The following is a 6,341-nucleotide window of genomic DNA, read 5'->3' as shown; positions in this document are numbered from 1 at the left end:
AGCCTTTCTGGCCGCTGCCTGAGGCTCAGCCCTGCCTGCGGGAGCGCGGTGCTCCCAGGGGCCTGGGGCAGGTGCTCCACGGCTGGGGAGTCGACACCCTTGCTGGTCCTGGGGAGGCCATCCTTGGCGGGCCTCACCTGGCACCTCAGACGGATGGGGCTTTGTCCAGGGAGAAGCCCCCTCCCTGCCCCGAGCGCTTCGGAGCCGGAAGGAATATCGAGTTTATAAAGAGACTGAGATCCCGAGATGCTCATCAAGTTTGCCCAGAGCTAAAACTCCCATCCTTCCATTCATTAATTCATTAATTCATTCCACAAACACTGATCAAGTATCCAGCACGGGGGCCTGGTGGTCTTCCTCCCGTGGGCACGTGGCCGTGAACGGGCTGGACAGAGTCACCGAGCCCGTGGCATCTAGGTTCTCGTGCGGAGGTGGTCAGCAAGCAGTTAAACACACAGATGAAGAAGATAATTTCGGATAGGATAGCACGAAGTACCTCTCTGAAATTTAGAAGAAACTAAAGCTGATGATAAGAGAAGCCTGGATGGGTGGGGCGGGAAGGGACGCACAGATTTTATGAATGAGCAGGAGAGGGCTTTCCGAGGACGTGATGATTGGTCTGAGTTCTGAATGATAAGAATTATCAGAGGCAGAGGAGACAGCTAGTGCAAAGGCCCTGGGGTAGGACCAGCATGGAGGTCTGGGGACAATAAGGAGGCCCCTGTGACAGGCTGTCCGGGGGAGTAAGTGAGGAAGAGCAGAAACCGAGGCAGGAGGCTGAGCCAGGCCTGGGTCACCCTGGGCTTTAAGGTGAGAGACTTGAGTTTCATCCAAAGTATAGTAGGAAGTCATTGGTGGCTTTTTGTTTCGTGCTTGTTGTTTCTTTAATAGACTTTATTTTATCTAGAGCAGTTTTGGTTCACAGGAAAATTGAGCAGAAAATCTCGGTGTTCCCTGCACACCCACAACCTCCCCCCCACAACAACCCACCACACCGCACAACCGGTACGGTCAATGGGCCGGCACTGACACATCACTGTCACCCAGAGTCCATGGTTCACGTCCTGTGGGCTTGGACAGCCGTGGAATGACAGGCATCCACCATCGTGGTATCGTTCAGAGTGTTGTCACGGCTCTGAAAACCCACCGCGCTTCCCCGTTCGCTACCCCCGCCCCCCCTAGCCCCTGGCAGCCTCCGATCCTTACTTATCCCCACACTCTTGCCTTTTCCAGAATGTCACGTGGTCGAAACATAGCCTTTTCGGGTTGCCTTTCGCGTAGTCCTGTGCATTTAAGATCCTTCCATCACTTTTCATGACTTGATAGCTCACTTCTTTTTAGCTCTGGATAGCACTCCGCTGTGTGGACGGACCACGGCTTGTTTGGTTTTTGTCCATGTACCCGCCTGCCTACAAGACAACGATGAATAAAGCGGCTTAGCTTTAGCAAACCTGGGCAGGGTTTGCTGGACACAAGCGCTCGGCTCCTTTGGGTAAATGCCTGGGAGGGTGACCGCTCATCACACGGTGAGAGTGTGTCTGGTTTTGTATGAAGCCCCGAGCTGTCTTCCCGAGTGGCCGCGCCACCTCGCGTCCCCCCACCAGCAGGGAGGGAGAGCCCCTGTCGCTCCACACCCTTGCCAGCATTTGGTGGTGTCGGGCATTCGTTCCGGGAGACGTGTGGCAGGTCCTGTTGATTTCATCTGTGTTTCCCCAATGACGCGGTGTGGAGTCTCTATCTCTTCTTTGGGGAGGGGTCTGGCTGGGTCTTTGGGCTGCTTGTTTATTCGGGTTGCTTGTTGTCTTATTGTTAAGTTTCAAGGGTTGCTGGTATAGTTTGGGTGACAGCTCTTTCTCAGAGGTGTCCTTGGAGAATGTTTTCTCCCAGTGGGTGGCCCGCCTTCTCGTCCTCTTGACAGTTTCTGTTGTGGAAGTTTTTAATCATAATGAAGTCCAGCTTATTAATTGTCTCTTTCATGGATCGTGCCTTTGGTCTCAAAGTTCTTGTGTCTAAACGTCATCTCCGGGGGCGCCTGGTGGCTCAGTCAGTTGAGCATCTGACTACAGTTCAGGTCACGATCTCGCAGTTGGTGAGTTAAAGCCCCATGTTGGGCTCTGTGCTGACAGCTCAGGGCCTGGAGCCTGCTTCGGATTCTGTGTCTCCCTCTCTCTCTGCCCCTTTCCTGCTCACACTCTGTCTCTTTCTCTCTCTCTCAATAATAAATAAACATTAAAGTTTATTTTTTTTTAATTTAAAAGTCATCTCCAAACCCAAGATCATTTAGATTTTCTCCTGCTAGGGGCACCTGCATGTCTCAGTCAGTTAAGTGTCTGACTTCTGCTCAGGTCATGATCTCATGATTCATGAGTTCAAGCCCCACATCGGGCTCTATGCTGACAGCTCAGAGTCTGGAGCTGCTTCGGATTCTGTTTCTCCCTCTCTCTCTGCCCCTCCCCTGCTCGCGCTGTCTCTCTGTCTCTCAAAAGTGAGTAAACATTAAAAAAAAAAAAAATTTCTCCTGCTAATCTTCTAGGAGTTTTTAAAAGTTCTGTCTATCTGTCTATTGATTTTTAAGTTCATTTATGACCGGAGTCGAAATTGAGTGGGATGCTTTGCCACCTGAGCCTCCCAGGCACCCCCATTTATTTTTTGAAGTAAACTCTACCCCCACCATGGGGCTCTCACACATGATCCCAGATCCAGAGTCACTTGCTCTCCTGACTGAGCCAGCCTGACACCCCTATGGCTTTGCATTTTATATTTAGGTCTGTGATCCGTTTTGAGTTAATTGGGGAGCGTTTTAATTAACAGAGCACCTCTGATGAGAGTTTGTCTGAGATCCCCGTGGCCTGTGGGGGTGGGGAAGGCGCTAGGGAGGCGGCGGTTATGGCCTCCAGGATGAGGGGTGGATGGTTGGTCCGCAGATGGTCACAGCTGCCTTTTGCCAGTGAGGCCACTGGGACTTGCTGGGAGCTGAGTCTGGAGGATCTGGGACAGAGCCAAGGAGACGGCTCTGTGGTGTGGGAGAGGGGTGTGGGGACTGGAAGGGTGTGGGATGTTTGCTTCCAGGCCCAGTGGGGGGGTCAGGCTGGACACCCCCACAGCCAGGAGGAAAGAGAAGCCAGATCTTTCCCTGGCCTCCTGCCGTGTGCCCTGCAAAGGGCCCCTTGTGGCCTGGGGTCAGAGACGCGGTCAGCCACCTTCCACCCAGCACAGTCCCCGTGGAGGCAGACCTGTCAGCTGTCTGCGGACACAGCCCCTTTCCTGGATGTGGATTCCGCTCGAGTTCAGGAGTTTTGCGGGGGAAATAAAACATCTGGACAATCAGCCGGAAGAAAGCCAGTGTGGACTGGGACGTTAGTCACGGGCTGATGGGCCGGTGGCTGGGAAGTCGGCCCCTCCTCTGTCATGCACAGAAAGGGGCCCTGCCCACAGGCTGTGGGTCTGGGGACAGCCTGGCCTTCTGTGGGGTCAGCTGGGGCCTGGGAGTCATCTCCAAGTCAGATCCGCCGTCCCAGCAGAGAGGAAGGGCAGCGGGGTGGGGAGAACGAGACCCTCGATGGCTCTGACCGAGGGGCTGGAGTTGAGGACATATTGGGGACCAGGGTGATGGCGGCTGGGCTGGGCAGGCAGTGGGAGCCACGACCTGCCTCTGCCCCTTCAGGCCAGGGTTTGACCCCAGCCAGGGTCCAGGCTGCCGGATGAGGGCCACGGGGAAATGTGGACTCCGAGCCGGATGGGGCCTGGGCTCAGAACCAGAGGGGACTCAGGGCGGTGGCAGCTGAACCCAGGAGCTACTCCCCGTCTGCATTATCCTGTCCCCTCCCACTCAGGGCAGGCCCTGCTGTGGGTGCTACAGAGGTGGCCCAAGGCCCAGCCCTGGGTGCCCTGGGCTGTCCCAAGCCTGCAGCCATCAGCCTCCCAGACCCCCAGGCCTGGCGGCCCACGTGGCCCCTTGGGGGATCCTCTCAGGACAGCCAGGGTCCACAGGGCCACCCCTGCCCCGGGCTCCCTCTGCAGGAATAGGGACCATGTGTCAGTTCATGTAGCCTCTTCCTGGCAGGGGTGAGTCCTGGGCTCTCCTTGCCGTGCCGTCCATGAGCTGTGTCGTCCGGTGAGTTTTCTACCCTCTTCTATAGAAGTCTCCACCTATAAAATGGGAATAATGTACTTTTTTTGCAAGGATCTTCTTGGTATTCACTGAGATGTCAGCAGAGTGCCCGTGGTATATAATAGGTGCTTAATAAATAGGAGTCGTCTTTCACAGTGCTAATTTTTACAATCTTTGACTTTAAGAAAGTTAAGTGAGGGGCACCTGGCAGGCTCAGTCTGTTAAACATTTGGCTTTGGCTCAGATCACGATCTCACGGTTCATGGGTTCGAGCCCCGCATCTGACTCTGTGCTGACAGCTGGAGCCTGAGCCTGCTTTGGATTCTGTGTTTCCTTCTCTCTCTGCCCCTCCCCGGCTTGTGCTCTCTCTCTCTCTCTCTCTAAAATAAACATTAAAAAAAAAATTAAGTTAATGGGGGCACCTGTGTGGCTCAGTCGGTTGAGCATCCGACTGGTGATTTCGGCTCGGGTCATGATCTCATGGTTCATGGGTTCAAGCCCTGTGTTGGGCTCTGTGCTGGCAGTGGAGAGTCTGCTTGGGATTCTCTCTCTCTCTCTGCCCCTCCCTTCCTGCATCCTGTGCGTGCGCTCTCTCTCTCTCAAAACTAATAAATAATTAAAAATAAGAAAGTTAAGCTAACAATGTTTCTTAATTCTTTTTATAATCAATATACAAAATATAGGAGGCAAAGGTGAAAAGGCGGCCGAGAGAGACTGGTCTGCCTTCTCAGCCCCTCCCCCGCTCCTCCCCCTCCCCGGATGCGGTGCGTGCTCCGCAGAGAGACAGGCAAGTATTTTTTTTTTAATTTTTTAATGTTTTATTTATTTCTAGGAGAGAGAGAGAGACAGCGTGAGCAGGGGAGGGTCAGAGAGAGAGGGAGTCACAGACTGAAACAGGCTCCAGCCTCTGAGCTGGCAGTCAGCACAGAGCCCGACGAGGGGCTCGAACCCACGAACTGCGAGATCATGACCCAAGCGAAAGTCGGCCGCTTAACCGACTAAGCCACCCAAGTGCCCAAGACAGGCAAGTATTTTAATCTGTCAACATGGTCTTTGCCTCTTTTCAAAAGTGTATCCCTTGTGATTACAATGTTATCTTTTATTATTTTTACTTTTAAAAATATTTTTAGAAGTTTATTTATTTTGAGAGAGAGAGTGTGTGTGTGTGTGTGTGAGCGAGGGAGGGGCAGAGAGAGAGAGGCGGAGAGTGAATCCCAAGCAGGCTCCCTGCTGTCAGCGCAGAGCCCCACTCAGGGCTCCATCCCACAGACCCTGAGATCCCGACCTGAGCTGAAATCAAGAGGTGGATACTTAACGGCCCCTGCATAAAATTCCTTTGTAAAGATGTAGCCTAATTCATGTAACCAGATCCCTTTGGATGCAGTTCACATTGTTTCCAAGTGCTTACGACAAATAATGCCAAATAATGCGGCTGTGACCAGCCTAGTGTGTGTCACTTCATACCCGCGTGAACATGTCTTTAGGAAGAATGCCCGCACACGGGCACTGTGGGTTACAGAGTATGTGTCCTTCTCATTTCGATTGATATGCCAGGTGGCCCTTCATCTCCAGCAACAGCTGGGAGCACAGCCAGTCCAGTGTCCTTAAAAACCAAACTTAAAAAAAAATCTAATAGGCAAAAAATGGCATTTCACTGCACTCTTTTTTTTTTTCCAGTTAATTTATTTCGAGAGAAACAGAGACCGCACACATGGGTGGGGGGAGGGGGAGAGAGCAAGGGAGAGAGAGGATCCCCAGCAGCCTCCACACTGTCAGCGCAGAGTCTGACGTGGGGCTCGAACCCATGAGACCGGGAGATCATGACCTGAGCTGAAACCAAGAGTCAGATGCTGAACGTACTGAGCCCCCCAGGCGCCCCCCATTTGAACCCAAATAAGATAATTTGCATTTATCTTATTATTATGAGCAACCTGAGAATTTTCTGTATGTTAAAAGCCATTCGTATGTCCATTCGTGAGAACTGCTTGTTCATACGTTGTGTCCATTTTTCTACTGCGGTGTCATTTTTGCTCTTTGCTTAATGGACGCTGTACGCTTGGGACACAGCGCTTCCTCCGTTGCAAATGTTCTCTCTCCCCCTGGTTTATTATTTGGTTTTGACTTTGTTTATGCTGAGGTTTGCCAGCCCGTAGTATTTTGGTTGAATTCTCTTACCTTTACAGATGACTGCATTGGTTTTTTCTCATCCAAGGACACAGTTTCTATTTTC

The sequence above is a fragment of the Hyaena hyaena genome, unplaced genomic scaffold, assembly GCF_003009895.1.
Source record: "Hyaena hyaena isolate Hyena2069 unplaced genomic scaffold, ASM300989v1 scaffold_103, whole genome shotgun sequence".
Classification (NCBI taxonomy): Eukaryota; Metazoa; Chordata; class Mammalia; order Carnivora; family Hyaenidae; genus Hyaena; species Hyaena hyaena.
Note: the sequence above shows the minus strand (reverse complement) of the source record.